At 34.6% G+C, this 19,374-nt stretch overlaps 1 protein-coding gene across 5 annotated transcripts in view; it reads right to left on the bottom strand.

Moving 5' to 3' along the window:
- The window catches only part of MGAT4C (MGAT4 family member C), a 1,374,466-nt gene that overhangs the window by 458,930 nt on the left and 896,162 nt on the right, over nucleotides 1-19,374 (bottom strand). For all 5 annotated transcript variants that reach the window (XM_063694191.1, XM_055358911.2, XM_055358910.2 and 2 more), the window contains one exon: nucleotides 18,656-18,764. The gene's annotated coding sequence lies outside the window, so the exon portion shown is untranslated. The remainder of the gene's footprint in view (nucleotides 1-18,655; nucleotides 18,765-19,374) is intronic.

The raw sequence follows: 19,374 nt of genomic DNA on the forward strand, positions 1-19,374 counted from the left end.
ACTGGTTACCCAGTTGAGGATTGACACTACACCTGGATATTGGCAGCAATCTTATTAGTTTCAAAAATGTTTCTAGACTAAATGCTCACATTTGGCCAGGTTAAGGTGCAAGAGAGTAACTAGATTAGACCCTGCAGAATAACAGGAACAAAGAAGTAGGAGTATCATGTAAATGGCACTTGATATAGATCTCATGGGTTTTGGATGAGCACATAAGGAAGTGTAGCCAGGAAGAAGTTGTGAAAAATTAGGAAAAGGACTAAACAAGATACAACATGCTCAATATTATGAGTTGAATCATGTCACTCAGAAGATATGTTGACATCTTAACCTTTGGTATCTACGGCTGTAACTTCATTTGGCATTAGGGTCTTCATTGCAGATATAATCAAGTTAAGATGATATCACTGGACGGGGCCTTAAATTAATATGAATCCAGAAGTCAGAAAATGCAAGGAAAGATTATTTCCTACAGGTTTCAAAAGAAACATGGCCCACCACCACTTTGATTTCAGACTTTTTTTGCCTCCAGAACCATGAGACAATACATTTCTATTTTTTTAAGCCATCTAATTTATGGTATGTTGTTACAACAGCACTAGGAAACTAATACATCCAATAAAAATTATCACCAACAGTATGCATCGGTCAACTGGTTGTTAGAATGCAGAGACAACTAAATAGTTGAATATTTTTTTTTTCAAAATTGGTTGGTTTATGAGATATATGATAAGAATATAGATAAGTGGATTGAATAATTGTTTGCACATTCCTATCTTAAAATATTTTAATGTTTTATATTAAATAACATGACCACAATGACCAATAGAATGACCACAGTGTTCTTCAGTGTTGAAAGAGCTTAAATTTTCAATAATTTTTCAGGCTAAAGTATACCTTGTTAAAATAAAGTGAAAACGTAAGTAATCATGTTATCTGTTTAAATGTTGAAAAATCTATTGATGGAAGTTTATTTGCATTTTCTATCCCAAACAAAGCATATACAACTAATAACTCTATTTATCTGCTTTAGTATTGTAATTTAATTAAATTAGAATGTATGTAAATTGAACAAAATATATTAGAATTAAACATTCACCCTGACTGTGAATGTGGGTACCTGTATATATTTTTGACTTATGAATGCTTGACATAAATGGTTGGCTTAATATTTAAATTTTTGCATGTTTACATTATTTGAATGAGATATATTTATAGGCAGTATTTGCAATATGAAATTTTATTTCCACCATACATTATGTATATTTCAGGGATGAAGAGAGATAAATACTTTATTTTAATAAGAATATTAATAGTGATAATGATGATAATAATAAGACCTAGGATTTAATTAGTGCTTATTTTATCACGTGCTTTACATGGACTATCTAATTTAATTATCAAAAGCCAAAAAACAAGCAAAACTACAAAGTAGCTGTAATTATTATGCCCATTTGCAAATGAAAAAACTGTTGCTTATAAACTGAGTTTCTTGCCCAACATTATACAACTAAGAAATGGTGGAGACAAGACTAGAGTCCTATCACATTCCAAAACCTTTATGGTTAATAAGTATATTATTTGAATAAATTTTGTAAATACGTATTCAAAGAATGTACATTCTTTGCACAAACTTTTTTTAGCTATTGAAAAATAAAAGCCATTTAGAAGGGCTATTGATAAAATATTCTACAATCTTAATTTTCTCATTTCAAATGCTGTTCATGACTAACTGTAGGTAGACTGAATGATCAGAGCATATGATTTGCGAATCATTCATATAAACATAAGTCTGGGTTATGCTAGAGTGGTTGATGGATGGCCTGAGTTTTTAACACATAAGAGGTAATAGGGGCTGGGCTCACGCCTATAATCCCAACACTTTGGGAGGCCAAGATGTGCAAATCCCTTGAGGTCAGGAGTTTTGAGACCAGCCTGGCTAACATGGTTAAACTCCATCTCTACCAAAAATACAGGCATGGTGGAGCACGCCTGTAATCTCAGCTACTCAGGAGGCTGGGGCAGGAGAATCTCTTGAACCGGGAGGCGGAGTTTGCAGTGAGCGAAGATCGTGCCACTGCACTCTAGCCTGGGCAACAGAGCAAGACTCCATCTCAATAAATAAATAAACAAATAAATAAATAGAGGTAATGAATAAGTATTCATTTTTGTTGAAAAAGTGAATAAGTGAAAGTATAAATGCATATTTAGAGAATATTGCAAAGAACTGAGCTCATCAGCAACTGATTACAAGGAGTACCAATAAGGAGAAACAAAGCTTAAAAAGAGTAAAGCATCATGTGAGTAGAAGGAAGAAAGAGTATTAAAGAAATTGCAAATATAACTAGCTACAGAAGGAAAGAAAATTGAAAATTTGATTGGACTCTGCCAAGAAATCACTTAGGTCACTGTAAAAATAACAGTAGAAAGCTGAGGTCAAATATTCTGCTGAAATTATTTCCTAGAAAAAATGCTCATATTTTTGTTTCACTCACAACTTTCAGACCTTTCTCTAGGTTAAAGAGTTATGGTTATTGCAAAAGACTTATGTTACAGAACAGTAAAACAAAACCTTTTCCAAAATTTCATCTATATAGTGTGTTTCAATCAAATGCATTCATGAGGGAAAAAATATAACATTATTTCTCCCTCCAACTTTTAAAATTTCATGATCTGTTATAAAATTATTACCGAAATATGAGGTTATTAATGTAGAATTTAATAAAATTTTAGGATTTCTTATACCTAAATTAAGATAATTTCTTCAATCTTACAGATCTGTTAAAAATTTCTGCTCAAAGTCCTTTATCCAAAACCCTAATTCCAAGGACTTGAACCAGTAATATTAAAAATGAACAAAGAAACTTAGTTTTATTTCAGCCTCTTTGAGATATACATACATATATATGTACATATATCCATACATATATAAATTTTAAATTATATACAAATATATATCACATAGATAATTTAAATTTGAAAACTATACAAATTAACATTACCAGTTTTGCAACTCAGTGAGTTTTCCAGCTTCCTAGATCAAGGAATAAATTAAGAGGCCTATTCTGAATTCTGAAAGGGGACCAGAAGAACAAAAGCATGACATTTTAGTCTTACACAAATCTTCTGAAGGGAGTAAAAAATAAGTAAAAATAGAGCAATGGATAGTAATATTTTGGTACTCAAGTGGAGATGAATGGACAAGGCCATTTTACTTCATGAAGTTTTCTTGTAGTGGATGGTAATGAAAGAAAAATGAGACCTAAACACTCAAGGAATCAATGTGTTTGTGATAATGTGAAGGGTGTGTTTCATGGTACTGGAGAAGGCAGGCTAATATTGACCCTATGTATTAAGAGAGTTGTATCAGGGCATAGAAAAAAGCATGGGTAGAAATTATTTTGTATGTTATGTGTTAAGTGCAGCAGCAAAGGTGAGGAAAACAGAGATAGGAAAAAACACTACCTAAACTTAGCTTAAATATGACTGTCTTTCCCATAGTTTAGGAATTGCAATAAAGACCATAATTTTTTTTTTTAAAGTTAACCATTTTAAGTAGGATTCTGAAACTCTGAGTTATTCATGTAGACTTCGAAAAAAATGCATTTTACAGGCCTGGTGTGGTGGCTTATACTCATAACCCCAGCACTTTGGGAGGGCAGGGTGGGGGAATTGCTTGACCCCAGGAGTTTGAGACCACCCTTGGCAACATGGTGAAAACTTTTGTCTCTAAGAAAGATTTTTAAAAATTAGCGGAGCATGGTGGCATGTGCCTGCAGACCCAGTTACTCTCGAGGCGGGAGTGGGAGGATCACTTGAGCCCAGGAGTTAAAGGCTGCAGTGAACTATGATCATGCCACTACACTGCAGTCTGGACTACAAAGCAAGATCCTGTCTCAAAAAGAAAATTAAAAAAAAATTAAAACTGCATTTTACAAGTGTTTACTGTTTAAGCTAATGCATAGGTAGCAAGACTATTCATTGGTTCTCTAAATTCGCAATATTTACAGTACCATAAAATAGGCTGGGCCACCTCTTAGCAGCTCATAATATGAAGTCATTGCTGAGATGAATTGCAAATACTACCAGTTCATCTCCATAAGAAATAAACTGTAGAAAAATTCATAATACTTTAAGAACCACATTTTGCTTTGAGATGTATAACAACTTGCATTCCAAGATTCCTAATATTATAGTTTGAAACAATTTTAATTTAGAAATATATCCAGTTCCATATAGCCTGCTATTTGAACAGTTCGGCCATAAAAAAATCAAGAATAAATATTTACCTGACATATATATATATATATATATGTGTGTGTGTGTGTGTCTGTGTGTGTGTCTGTATACATATACACATATGTATATACATATATATGTGTATATATATACATATGTGTATATGTGTATATATACATATGTATATATACATACATATATATGTGTATATAAATATATACTTTTTCTGGTAAAATCTGAATCATAGAAGTTATGCTGCACATCCTTTCAAATTGGTTCACATTTCAAAACTCCTTTTATAGTAATAAAATATAGTGAGACATTGTGAACCAAACAAAATTTAATGTGAGTAGGAATTTGAGTATCTTCCCTGGAAAGTAGAATATACACCTTTAAACTTGAGTCTTCTTTGTCCTGACTTTTGCTGACTTTTGAATGTCTCTACATGGCAGAAGTAAAATTGAGCACTTCTATGTAACAGTATTAATGATCAGATAATCAATTACACAAAAAAAGTGTTTAGGCTATACCTATGGTTCGGATAATTGTTCTACCCCTTGCTGGTAAAGTGACATTTAGATTTCCAGAAGCTAGGCCCATGGTACATTCATCAAATTCATTATTCTTTACATATTGATTGATTGAACTGAAGCTCATACCTTTGGTTCTCAAAAATCTTTTTCCAGAAATATATTTTTTCCCAAATAACCCTATTTAATGATTTGCCAAGCAGCCTATGCTTGTTAAAAGACCTTGGATTGACCTGGCGCCATGGCTCACGCCTGTAGTCCCAACACTTTGGGAGGCCGAGGCAGGGGGATCGATTGAGGTCAGGAGTTCAAGACTAGCCTTGCCAACATGGTGAAACCCCGTCTCTACTAAAAATACAAAAGTTTGCCGGGCATGGTGGCAGGCGCTTATTATCCAAGTCATTCAGGGAGGCTGAGGCAGGAGAATCGCTTAAACCCAGGAGGCGGAAGTTGCAGTGAGCCGAGATCGCGCCACTGCACTCCAGCCTGGGCGACAAGAGAGAGACTCCATCTCAAACAAACAAAACCTTGGATTAAAAACCAAATGTTAAATATAAAGAGAAAAATATAAGTCCCACATATCATGCATATGTTATATCTGGTATATAATCAAGGAAATAAAAAAGTACATAAATTTGAAGCATAAGCAGAAATTGTAAGTCTTAATTTGTAAGTCATTCTGAAGAGTTATTCTCAATTACTTAAATGTATGACAAAACCAGTTTAGGCAGAGAAACTAGGTTACTTACTAGTGGTTTGTTACAAAATATGTTTTCCTTGAATCGAGGCTTAGAAATGGAGTTTTATCCAAAGATAAGACAGAATGATACAGATTGACAGAATGATGAAAATCAAGGGGGACCCACAACTCTAAAAAAATGGAGATAGCATTAATATGAAATATTCAACCATCCCAAAACCTTTTTACTCAAATCTGCCCTTCAACCATTCCTATCCTTCTTTACTCCTTCTCTCACCCTAGCTTAAACACAAGATTAACTGAAGTACAAAATTCTGTCAGCAGATATATAGCCGCTGTTCAAAACCTTGGAACTATAAGAAGTCCTGGATTGTTGCCTTAATTATTAAAAACATAACTTACGAGAAACCAATTTATTTTCAAAATTTACTCACAGATCAGTTAAAAGAACATCAGTATCACTGAAACAGTCATGCATTTGGAAAAATATCATTTTTCAACCCTTGACATCTTAAAGCTTGCTATAGCTTATAAAAACACAAGCAAACCAAAATCTCTGGTTGTAAGAATGTGCTGTAGACTAAATCTTATGGCCAACATGCAACTTCTGTGTCAAAGAAATGACATTTTAAAATCAATTCTTATGCCTATGCTAACTCTCAATTTACAAAGAATCATAAAATTTCTATTTCCTTTTTACAACATAACATGGGTCAATATTCTGGCTAATGTGACACAATTCAATAAAGATATTGTGGAATAATTTAAAATTCAATTGTACCGGCAATTAGTTTCCATTTCAATATACTCTTCTGAAATTGTTGTATTTTATTTTGGAAAAAAAACATAGAGTATCTGGGTTACTGTGACAAACAAGTTTTTTCTGCACTGCATCCCTCCAGCAAGGGCTTAATATATCTGATATGTCATAGTCAACATTCCTGCTAATCTTTCCCACCAGTGTCAAGTGCTGAGAGCCATCACCTATTCATTTTGCTGTATAGTGGAGGAAGAAAGATGTAGAATGGGCAGAAAGTAATCTGCACAAACATCAGAATAAAATGGGCTTTTTGAGCACAGACACAAAAGAGATGCAAGTAGAATTAGAAAATCAGCTGTTTTCTGAGATTTGTTTTGCAACTCTTTCTTTGCCTGTACTGTTTGCTTGAATGTAAATTATTCTTAATTTTATTATATTACTTAGTTAATGAATGTTTTAAGACTAAAAAAAGTTTCTATTTGTATCAAAACTTTATGGATTTCACATATTTCACATCATACAGACAGGGTGCGTTAAATAAAACACTATTAAATATTAAATACTTTGACATCTATGAAGCAATGTTATTATTATTGTCATTTAACATAAAAGTATGGAAGTTGGAGTATTAATATTATGTTAGCATGTAAGTACTCCATTTAAATAAAAAAATTAAGAAGTCTCAGAAAACATAAGGTAACCATAGTGTTTTCAATTTTACCCACAGCAATGGAATTTTCTATGATAGAACAACTAAAAATTTGACTATCCACTATATAATTTCTTCTATTGAGTGTTTGTGTGCAAATGTATGCATGTATACCACATGTACATGTATAAATGTATGTGTGTGTATAGGGAATATAGTGTAATAATTGAATTATATTTTAATATAATTTTAAGTTTAATGATACTGGAAATGACTCATAGTAGAAAGAATTGAAAATGAAAACCAGAAAAGTCCAAAACTTGATGTGTAAAATACCCATTCATAATGTATTGAACATTACATTACATTATTATCCATTCATAATGTCTTGCCTGTAATGAACTATTAGCGTGATTCCTCACATTAGAATTGGCACTGTCTTGCCTAATAATGAGAAAGTAAAAATGAAGATCTTGTTTTAAAAATGTATCTATTTAGAGCCATACCCATACAAGCTAAATATTTCAAAAAGGAGCCTCAAAGGGGTAGGACATAGGGAAAATAGGTGTGACTACGCTTTCGAGAGATACAATCTTCCACTTGGAAATATCTGCAAAACTAAGTTGTTAGTATAGGTTAGCAAATCACACACAAGAAAGGCCTGGTTATTTGTGTAAGGATGTAAGAATGCAAATTAAAGAGAGATCTCTCTTCATAGCTTAAACTTCATTAACCAACATATATAATAAAACCTTTGATAGAAGGAAATAAAAATTAGAAGCACTGTGTTTAAAATTAGAAGAACCTAGGTTCCAGAATCATTGCAGCCACCTATTAATATCTTTAAACCTCCATTTCATCACCTGTAAAAGAAGAATCTTAATAGTGCTGATTGTAGCTGTTAAAAGGTTTAGCCTTTCTCTTTAGATTTTTGTCCTCCACTCTTCCAATCATCACAGCAAGTGCACTATGCATCCTCCATTTGGTGAGAACCTCTCTTATGTTTTATTCAGTGTTCTTTTTTTAGCCTGAAATAAAATTTCTTACCTTTCTTTTGATATGAAAAAATGTTGGCTATATACTTCTTAAAAATTATATTTAACTGTTAGGATTCAAGGGTACCATTCCACCAATTCACTCACCAAACTAATTTCAGAGTCAGATCTGAGCAATGGCTGACTGTTCTAAATTATACCTCCCCAGCTTCTGAAGCAATGAAATCCATTGATTCCTAAGTGGGGATGGCTGGGCAGCATGAATAGCATCTGCATTATAAATACTTATACAGAGCTTAATCTCATATGCCAAGCACTATTCTAAGAACAAATTGATTAAATCAATTAATTCTTATAACAATCTAATAAAGGAGGTACTAATAAAAAATATATATATATACATATTTAGACAGAATCTCACTCTGACACACAGGCTGGAGTGCAGTGGTAGGACCCTGGCTCACTGCAACCTCTGCCTCCAGGGTTCAAGCGATTCTTCTGCCTCAGCCTCCCGAGTAGCTGGGACTACAGGTGCGTGCTCCAACGCCTGGCTAATTTTTTGTATTTTTAGTAGAGACGGGGTTTCACTGTGTTAGCCAGGATGGTCTTGATCTTCTGACCTCATGATCCACCTGCCTCAGCCTCCCGAACTGCTGTGATAACAGGCGTGAGTCACTGTGCCCGGCCCTACATTTTAAAGATAAGTCTAGACAGTGAGATAAAGTACCTTATTCAAATTTCCATACTCATTAAGTGATAGAATCTGAGTTCAAGCCTAGGCAGCAATGTGGTGGCTCCAGACTTCTTGCTCTGAACATTATACTATGCAGTCTTTCATCATAATTTAAGAAGAATGAGAAATACACTGACAATATTTTCAAAACTGTTTAATAGGTAATCCCCACGAATTGAGGGAGGGACCTGGTGGGAAGTGATTGGATTATGGGGGGTGTTTATCTCATGATGTTCTCATGATAGTGAGTGAGTTCTCACGAGATCTGATTGTTTAAAAGTGTAGCACTTCCTCGCTCTTGCTCTCTTGCTCTGTCTCTCCTGCCAACATGTAAGACGCACCTTGCTACTCCTTCACTTTCTGCCATAATTGTAAGTTTCCTGAGGCCTCTGCAGCCATGCAGAACTGTGAGTCAATTAAACTTGTTTTATTAGTAAATTACACAGTCTCCAGTAGTATCTTTATAGCAATGAAAAAACAAATTACTATACTGTTATACATATCATACCTCTATTTGACCACTTGCATCCTAGCACTGTTAAGTTGCAGATGGTATTGAGGACATTCTCTAATGCCTTTGACTCCAAAATCTTGCACCAGCCAAAATCTTGCACCAGCCAGCAAAGGAAATTACATGATGATCCCTTTTCAATGAGAAGACTGAAGTATTGCATGCATATAACTTTATCAATATATTGGGTATTTCCAGGATGAATGAATGGGTATTAATTTACATTTGTATAACTAAAGACTCATTCTGATTATTTCCTCTAATTTGCAAATGACTTATTTTCTTTTAATATTTAAACTGTTTTAATAAAATTAATAATTATAATATATGCCAATATTAATAATCATATACTCCAGTCCAGATTATACTCATGATATATTTTATCTCAATAAAATAAAAATTAAAAAGTTTTCCTCTTTTTATAATAGAAGCAAACTATGTTAATGCAATAAACATATTTAAATATCTGAGTATATTTCACTTGAAAACTATATTAGAAGTATACAACTTATTTTGCAGTCATCCAAATAGGCAGTATATTATGGCATCTGCCCCTTAACAAGTCTCCTCTGAATGTGTGGTCCATCAGTCATTGAGTCTTTGGGTAAAATCTATTTCAGCAATGTCCTTAGAGTACTGGTGTGTATTTTTAGCTCAAGAAAATGGAAAACTTTACGCTACCATTCGTTTACCGATTGGCTCACTAGTTTTCTGCATTATTACTAGATATTGAGAAGAGTAGAAAGTGAACTATAAGAGTAAAATTATAATTATCATTTACTGATCATTTATAAGTCACAAGACACTATAATAAACACATTTATCTTCTCAGTTATTTTCACATATGAAAAATAATAATCATATGTATAATAAAGTATCATTCACCATATACAAATAAGGAAACAAAGGCTTAGGGATGTGAGGCAACTTGCTCAGGCTAATTCAGCTAACCTGTGGCAGAAATGTTTCTGGAATCCAGGTAGAATGATCCAAAGCCTCTGCTCCAAATGCATACTCCATTCAGTGCTATATAAAGACATGACTACAAGTTCAAGATAAAAAGAGAAGGGCCGGGCGCGGTGGCTCACGCTTGTAATCGCAGCACTTTGGGAGGCCGAGGAGGGCGGATCACGAGGTCAGGAGATCGAGACCATCCTGGCTAACACGGTGAAACCCCGTCTCTACTAAAAATACAAAAAATTAGCCGGGCGTGGTGGCGGGCGCCTGTAGTCCCAGCTACTCGGGAGGCTGAGGCAGGAGAATGGCGTGAATCCGGGAGGCGGAGCTTGCAGTGAGCTGAGATCATGCCACTGCACTCCAGCCTGGGCAACAGAGCGAGAATCCATCTCAAAAAAAGAAAAAAAAGAAGAGAGAGAGAGAGAGAAATCACATCTAAGTATCCTGCTCAGACCCTCTTACACCATTGTCCTATTCAAGTGTCCATGCCTTATTAATGTCAGCTAACTGGGGAAGGAGGTATTGGGAAAAGAAAGGCCATCACAGATTTGGGATACTATTGTTATAGCTTTGTCCTATAAGCTTCTTGGAGGGAAAAGTGTGTGTTTCCCTAAGAGGGACTGCCTTCTACCTTTAGCAGGCAGCTTTGATGCTTCCATTCTACATTTACACATAAATGGACATGTATTTCATATTACTGTTGCTCTGACTTTGACCATCCAATTACTGGAGAGGTAGAGAGTATTATACATAATATTATAATGCTACATTAATAGAGCTTAAAATGTGCTAACAATTTTAATTAAGATAATTATACATATTATAATTATAATATATATTTTCTTTTACTTTTCATCTTTTCAAAAGGAAAAGTTAATAATATCATGGTTCTGTACTTAATGAGGCATAATTTTGTTTAAATTATAGAATTATTTCATTCTCCCATCCACCTTACACACACACAGACACACTCTCGCACACACATGCACATGTGCACACACCCTCTTATCCAATCAGGAAGATAAGCTTTCACATCCTTAGTAGTCACATTCTTAGTTTTCCCAAAAAAGAAACTCCATTCCATTTATACTTGTGGAAATGAAGTATATAATTGCCATATGTTCTCTAAAATGTCATAAAAGGTGAACATTTTCATTCACACGGAATATTTAAAAGCTAATATAGGCTGGACGCGGTGGCTCATGCCTGTTATCCCAGCACTCTGGGAGGCTGAGGAGGGTGGATCACGAGGTCAGGGGATCAAGACCATCCTGGCTAACACGGTGAAACCCCGTCTCTACTAAAAATACACAAAATTAGCTCAGCTTGGTGGCAGGTGCCTGAGGCAGGAGAATCGCTTGAACCCGGGAGGCAGAGGTTGCTGTGAGCTGAGATCGCGTCCCTGCACTCCAGCCAGGGTGACAGAGCGAGAGTCCATTTCAAAAACAACAGCAACAACAACAACAACAAAACCACAACAACAAAAAAACCCACTAATATAGTATAAAATCATTGTCTCAAATTAAAACATCAGGTTACAGGAATAAACAATGCAGATGTTACATACATTTTAAGATCGAATTATTTATTTAGATTATTTCATTTAATTATATAAAATAGGTGTTATTATCTCCATGCTAAAGATGAGGAAATGCAGAGTGTACAGTTTAGGTTAATTGCTCAAGTTCCTAATAACTGGCAGGTAATATAAGTAGGGTTTGAACTAAGCCTCTCTGATCCTCATGTACTCATTCTTAACCACGTATCTACAGAGAGCAGGACTGAGGAGCATAATAGAAAAGAATCTCTGAAAAGCAGGGCTCAGTAGCTGACACTACAGGCATGTGCCACCATGCCAGGCTAATTTTTGTATTGCCTGCCTCGGCCTCCAAAAGTGGTGGGATCACAGACATGAGCTACCACTCCCGGCCTCTCCTCTTTGACTTTTTGAGAGAGTTTGAGGATTCATATCTGTTTTCTTTAAATTTTTGATAGAATTCAGCTATTAGGGCATAAGGTCCTGGTCTTTTCTTGCTGGGAGACTTTTTCTTACTTATTATATTCCCTTGTTAATAGTTTGTTCAGATGTTCTATTTATTAATGATTCAGTCCTGGTAGGTTTTATGTGTTTAGGAATTTATCCATTTCTTATACAATATCCAATTTTTTGACATACAATTGTCAATAGTATTTTCTTATGATCCTTTTTATTTCTGTGGTATCTGTTGTAATGTCTACTTTTTCATTTCTGATTTTATTTGAGTTTTCTCTCTTTTTTAGTTACTCTAGCTAAAGTTTGACAATTTTGTTTCTTTTCAAAAAAGAGTTACTTTTTATCTCTTGTGTTGTTTTTCTAGTCTTTATTTCATTTTCTTTTCTAATTCGATATTTATTATTTTTTCCCATGTGCTAACTTTGGGCCTAGTTTGTTCTTTTTCTATTAATAGTTCCTTAAGGTGTAATATTACGTGGTTTATTTGAGATCTTTTTCTTCTTTTTTTGTTGTAGGTACCTATTGCAAGAACTTTGCTATTAGAACCGCTTTTGCTGTATCACATAGATTTGATGTGTTGTGTTTCCATTTGTGTTTGTCTCAAGATTTTTAAAACATTTTCATTTTGATTGCTTCAATGACATTTTGGTTGTTCAGGATCATGTTGCTTAATTTCCATATATTTGTGAATTTTCTAAAATTGCTACTGTTATGAATTTTGTTTCAAACAATTGTGTTTAGAAAATATACTTGACATAATTTATATTTTTTAAAATTTGCTGAGACTTGCTTTGTACCTTAGCATGTGATCTATTCTGAATAATGTTTGTTTGTGTGCTTGAGAAGAATGTATACACTGTTGTGGTTGGATGAAATATTTTGTTTATCTCTGTTAGGTCCATTAAATCTAAAGTGTTGTTCAAGTCCAATGTTTCCTTACTGATTTTCCATCTGATGAATAAAGTTTTTATGGTTGTCACGTTTTTTGTTTTTGTTTTTTTCTTTCAGAACTTTGCCTACATGATTCCACTCTCTCTTGCTTGAAGACTTTCTGTTGAGAAATACTCTGATAGTAATATTCACCCTCTTTCATATATGGTGTTTCTTATCACTTGTCCTCAGAATTTTTCTTGTCCTTGATTTTTCATTGTTTTGTTATTATATGCCTTGTTGTGCTTCTCTTTGGGTTGAATTTGATTGAAGACCTTCATGCTTTCTGTATCTGGTTATTGGCATCTATCCCAGACAAGAAAAGTTTTTAACCATTATTTCTTTAAATACGTTTTCTGGCCTTTATTATCATTTGTCTCTTTCTGGAACTCCTATTATGTGAAAGTTTAACCTCTTGATGGTGTCCCATAATTACTGTAAGCTTTATTCCTTTATCTTTCTGCTCCACTGACAATAATTTCAAATGTTCTGTCTTTCAACTCAAGTAGCTAGTTTTTTCTTCTGCTGTTGAAGTTTTCTATGGAATTTTTCATTTCAGTCATTGTATTCTTCATCTCTAAGATTTCTGTCTGGTTCTTTCCTATTGTTTTTATATCTTTGTCTAACTTCTTGCAATTTTGTATATTGTTTTTCAAATTTTACTACATTTTATATTCATATTTTCTGGTACTTCATGGAACATCTTTTTTAGTATTATTTTGATTTATCTGCTACGGATTTCTAGATCTCCATTTCTTTAGGGTTCATTATTGAAGCTTTATTAGTTTCTTTTGGAGTTGTCATGATTCCTTGATTCTTCATAATCCTGTGTCCTTATGTTGTCTGCACATTTGAGGGAATAGTCCCCTCTTGGCCTTTACAGGTGTTCTCTGGCAGGGATACACATGCATTATTTAATCTAGCCTCTGATTTTGGAAAAGGCAGATGGGGACATCCTTGGGGAGGCAGAGCTTTCTGTGAGGTCTCTAGTTAGTGGGCCATTGACTTTGTTTGGGTGAGGTTGCTCTTTGGGCTCTGATGGCCTGTGGGAACACTGGCTTTGTTTGGCTATAAAGTGGAGTTGCTGGGTGAGTACTGTGATGGATTTTGAGGTCAGTCACAAGATGTGTACTCTGGTCAGCCAATTATGTTATTGGTGACCTGAAGTTGGGCAGGGCTGGAGGCTGGACTCCAAGGTTAGGTGGAGTCATTACTCTGGACAGGTGGATCCAGAGGCTATGGTCCTTAGAAATACACAATTAAGGATTTTCTCCCTGTCAATATGGAGCCATGAAGTGGTTTTTTGGCTATGTTGAGAGGATTTGGGACTCTTTGGGAGGGCTTATGTGTGGAGTGAAGATACTACTTGATTTTCTAGGTTAAGTAGGTTTAGCCCATTTGCTTCTTTAAAATTCACAGAAGTGGGAAGTTCTTTGCCTGGGCAAAGTCACTGGGAGTGTTTATTTGCTGAGTAAAACTGCTGCTTGTTAAGTTGCCAAGTTAAGCTGGTCTAGCCCCTTCATTTCTTCAAAAAGGGAGGAGATCGGCATCTCCTTGCCTAGGCAGAATTGTTGGGGTGGGTCACTGAGGCAGGGTGAGTTAAAAGCATATAGGGACTCAAACTAGGTGAAACTTTTCACCATGCTTTCAAAGACACCTAGCTCTGTACTGCAGGTTGGCAATGAGGTTGACTGGTATCTGCAATTGGGCACCACAGCTACCAGGAACACAGTGGTCCCACCAAGATCCACTCTTGTCACTGTGGTCTCTGCCTCCTTTCTTTGGTTCTATTTGGACCTGGGTGGTTTAGCCATACCATTTTGCCTAGAGTTCCCTGTGAAGTAAGGCCAGAGTGGGCTTCCTGGAAAGCATCTTAGAGTGCTAGGGACACATCAAAATAAAATAAAAACATGGTAAAACCTAATCAAATATTTTCCAGGAGAGAGGATGTTTTCATTGCTTGACCCCAAATCTCCCTTGACGAGTATACTGATGGTCCTCCATTTACAATGGTGTTATTTTCCAATAAACCCATTATAAGTTAAATATTATGTCAAAAATGCACTTAACATACTGAACCAACTGAACATTATGGCTTAGCCTCACCTACCATAAATGTTCTCAGAATGCTTGTGTTAGCTTACAGGTGGGCAAAATTATCTGGCAACAGAGTATACTGTAGAGTATCAATTATTTCCCATCATGATTGAGTGACTGACTGGAGCTGCAGCTTGCTGCTGTTTCCCTGCACCTTAAGAGGGTATCATGCCACTTTCTATTGAATACATAACACCTTCGCACCATTGTACACTCAAAAGTTTCATCTGTGTCCATATAGAATCAAGGAATGCACCCAACTATTGATACACGCTATAGGGTTGTGCTGTAAGATTGCTGATATTTTAAGTAATTATAGAAATAAAGACTATGGAGAGAAGAGGAAAGAGCGAGACAGAGAGAGAGAGAGAGAGAGGAAGTATTAGGTCCACTATTGTGTCCTGAGGAACTCTTAAAAGTGTACTCCACTAGAAGAAAAAGCTACCAAAGAAACAGGAAGAGAAAAGAAACAAAACAAAGTTAGGAGAGTGTTAAGGAGGTAAAGGGAATACTATCTCAAAAAGAATTGAATCATTACCTCTTAAATACTGGTGGGAAACTAAGAAAACTGAGTGGACTTAGCAACAAGAAAATAATGTAACTACCTCAGAAAATCTGGAAGAATCACAAGGATTGTGCAAATTTAGAGAAAAATGAAGGCAAAGATATGGAAATGGTATCTGGAAAACAAACAAACAAACAAAAAAAACCTTTGAGATGTTTCTGTGAAGTAGCAGATACCTGGATGGTATTTAGAGAGGGATGTGTAGTCCCAGCCAAATATTGATAGAGATGTGTAGTAAATATAAAGAAGTGTTTAATGGGAACAATTTCATGGAGAAAATAGAGCTAAATATTAGGAATAAAAATATTTATCAGGCAGAGGCGTATACCTGAGAAGTCACAAGTAGAAGAGATGGAAGTTGGGGTCATGCAAGTTGGGATACTTCTTCCCATTATAAATAAAGGAAAGAAGTGCAGTGTGAGGGCAGATTGGGACGTAAGCTTTGTAGATTTGTAGGCAAAAGAACACAGGGGAACCCATTAAATAATCTGTATCTTCTCAGTGAAATGGGATGCAATTTTATCAGCTATAAGAAAAAGAGAATGAATAAAGCAAAGAAAATTTGAAAAGTAATAAAAATTTTTCTACAAAATATCTCTCTAAAAAGCAGATTCCTCAAAATATGTCTAAAGGGAAAGAAAGTGTAACAAAACTGTCTCATTGTATTTATAATTAGAAAGCAATGAATTTGCATCCTGTTTGTAAACTTTATAATATTTCCTGTTCAACTTTTTTTTTCATAAAATTGAAGTTATAAGAAAATTCCCAAATGAAAGAAATCACCTTCCCTGGAGTGGGTATGAGGCTTGATAGGAAGATATCTTCATATAAAGCAGCCTCTAGTCCGAGCCACACAGTTCAGTTAGAATCTGGACAAGAGACAGTAGAAAAAAGCAGTGTTCTCAAGATGAACAGCAAAAGCAAAGGCATGAAAGTAGAAAATGGTAGGATATCCTGTTGTGCCAAACTCATCAGGGGGGCAGAGATGCTATACTTGCTTCTCTTTCCTATCTTCTAAACTAAAGCATGTGTATGTATGTTAACAATTGTAGCTCCTAAACGTGAAGATAACAATGAAAAGAAAAAAACACACACACATATATTTATAACTATATATATAAAATGATATACATATATGTGTGTGCATACATACACACATTCACACACACACACACACATGTGTGTGTGTATATATATATATATATATACACAGAAGGATTTTCTTTCTGTCTGAGATTCGCTTAAAAGTTGGAAAGATATAAACTGAGGGAATTGATACTTTTTTGTTGTTGTAGCTTGCTGCATGTGCCTATTGCAACAGTCTTTAAGAGTGCAGAAACCACAGAAATTTAAAGCAAATACATTTTTTTTTACTACACGGATTCATGGTAACATAGTTAATGACTTTTTTTCCCCTCAGCTCCCCTTTAAACTAGAATCTCATTCAGAGGCAAGGCTGTCTGTATTTCTTTCAGTGCAAGGTACACAGGTAAATATTTCAAATGGGTTGAATTGAATGCATGCATAATTTAAATGAGAGCAGAAGAAGGGGAAAACGGCATTGCTAAAGTTTTTTAAGCTCGTGCATTAAAGCATAGAATTATTTTTTACATCTGAAAAATTAAGTCTCATTGTATTTATTGTCATTACTGACTCCTCCTGACTCTGCTATTTGTCCTTAGCCAGATCTTCACTATGAATTCATTATTTTTAAGCATATATGTTAAATCCTCATTAAATCTATACATATGTTAGGTTTCATTTATTTAAGCTACATATTTCCTCTCCTGGAAGCTTTTAGCAATGTACCTAATCAATAAATACCTATTGAAGTTATCAGATAAGCATGAATTTTTATTGGCAACTTATTAGACAGACATGGCAAGCTACTTATAACTTTGAAGCCTGGAAGGATATTCTGGTGTAAACTCCTGAAAATGATTGTATTTAAATCTCATAGATATATACATTAAATCATGGATGTAACTGAGCAACTTAAAAAGAATAAAATCTGAATCATACAAGTTTATTTAAAAAATAATTTATCTTCAAATGTAGCTCTTTGGTTGTAAAGTCTTTTTGATATTTATGTTATTGTTTTCTGAACTAAAGTTTACCAAGAAAATGAAAAGGAAGGACCATATAAATGAAAATTAAAAGCTATAAATTTCCATAAGGATTACATTGCTTTAATATGTAAATGTGTAATTATCTAAAATTAATTTTGCTCATGTCAAATATTTATATATACTTACACATATGTACTTATATACATGTGTATATGTATACACATGTATATGCTCTCAATATTTACTGTCATTTTAGACTGATATGAATTCAGATGGAGTTTATAATAGGTAGAGATTCTCATACAAATGTTGAAGCACATTACAGGCTGAAGAAATTACATGAAAAACAGAATTTTGTACTTTGTATATATGTGCACAGTTACAGTCTTTAGAGCTAAAGTGAGAAAACCATATTCAAATAAACTCATCCAGAATAATCCCCAGCTTTTCCAATTTTAAATATAAAAAGAGAATAGAGTGGTCAAAAATATCTGCAAGTGAATCCAAAGGCCGAATTTGGTGGTGGTGAGCTTCTGGGAATTAATAACACCATTGGTCAGGGGAAAACTTAAACACATAGATTCACTCTCAGCCACGGTATCAGAATACCAATCTTTCTTCCCTTTGTCCTGTCCAGAAGATCTACAGTATAAACATAAAATGACTTCACATTTCACTCAACAGAAGAGTAGTTTAAGACTCCCCTATGTCCAATACAAATTTAACTTGTGCAATATGACTCAGTGTTTCAGTTTTATCTTGCTATAACATAAAGGCACAAAGCATACTGAAAAAAATATTTCAAAGAAAAAACATTTTCTGACTTATAAACATATAACAGAGTCTCCTCTCCCTGACCACATTATGGTTTAAAAGGATTTCTTATCAAACTCTCACCATAGCAAAGAAAAAGAAAGCTTCTCTTACCAGAGTGGATAAAGCTTCAACCTTGCTATAGCGTTTTCTGCAGCTCTTGTTTGAAAGACAGATCCACAGCAGCTTTGTGCATACAAGTGATCTGGCTGATCTCCAGTTCCTGCACAAAAAAAACAGTATAATTGGCTCTCAGAAAAGTGTTGTAAACATTCATCATGATGGCACTTGCATGTTGAATCTAGTGACTGTTATTCTAGTAGACTTTCTCCAAACAAGCCAATTACATTTCTACTTTCAATACAAGCTGTTTGGTTTCTCTGTTCAATACTGAGATTAATATCTTTAAAGAAAGCATGCATTTGTGAGTGTCAGTTCTATTACCATGTCTGAAAGTGTGGTCTAAGATTAAAAAAAATACACACAATTATAAATCAAGATGATACTGTCTGGTACGTAAATTTACTTAGCACCTATATGTCTCTATTTTTAAATTTAACAATAGTCAGGCCAGTATTTATGTACCAATGAGATATCACTATTATTAAGTCTCTTTCATTTACTATTTGATAAAACTCAAATGAACATTCTATATCTCTGCTTTGCAAAAAAACCCACACCAATAATGCTTACAACATACCCCAGAGTCTGAGACCAGCTGTGCTGCATTTCTAAGTTTCGTTAAATATTCCACTGTTCCTTTGCCTAAACCTTCAAAGTGGCCCAGACACAATCACATCCTTAAATTTTATGGGAGCAATGAAGAGGTCACA

Source organism: Gorilla gorilla, chromosome 10, assembly GCF_029281585.2.
Source record: "Gorilla gorilla gorilla isolate KB3781 chromosome 10, NHGRI_mGorGor1-v2.1_pri, whole genome shotgun sequence".
Lineage (NCBI taxonomy): Eukaryota > Metazoa > Chordata > Mammalia > Primates > Hominidae > Gorilla > Gorilla gorilla.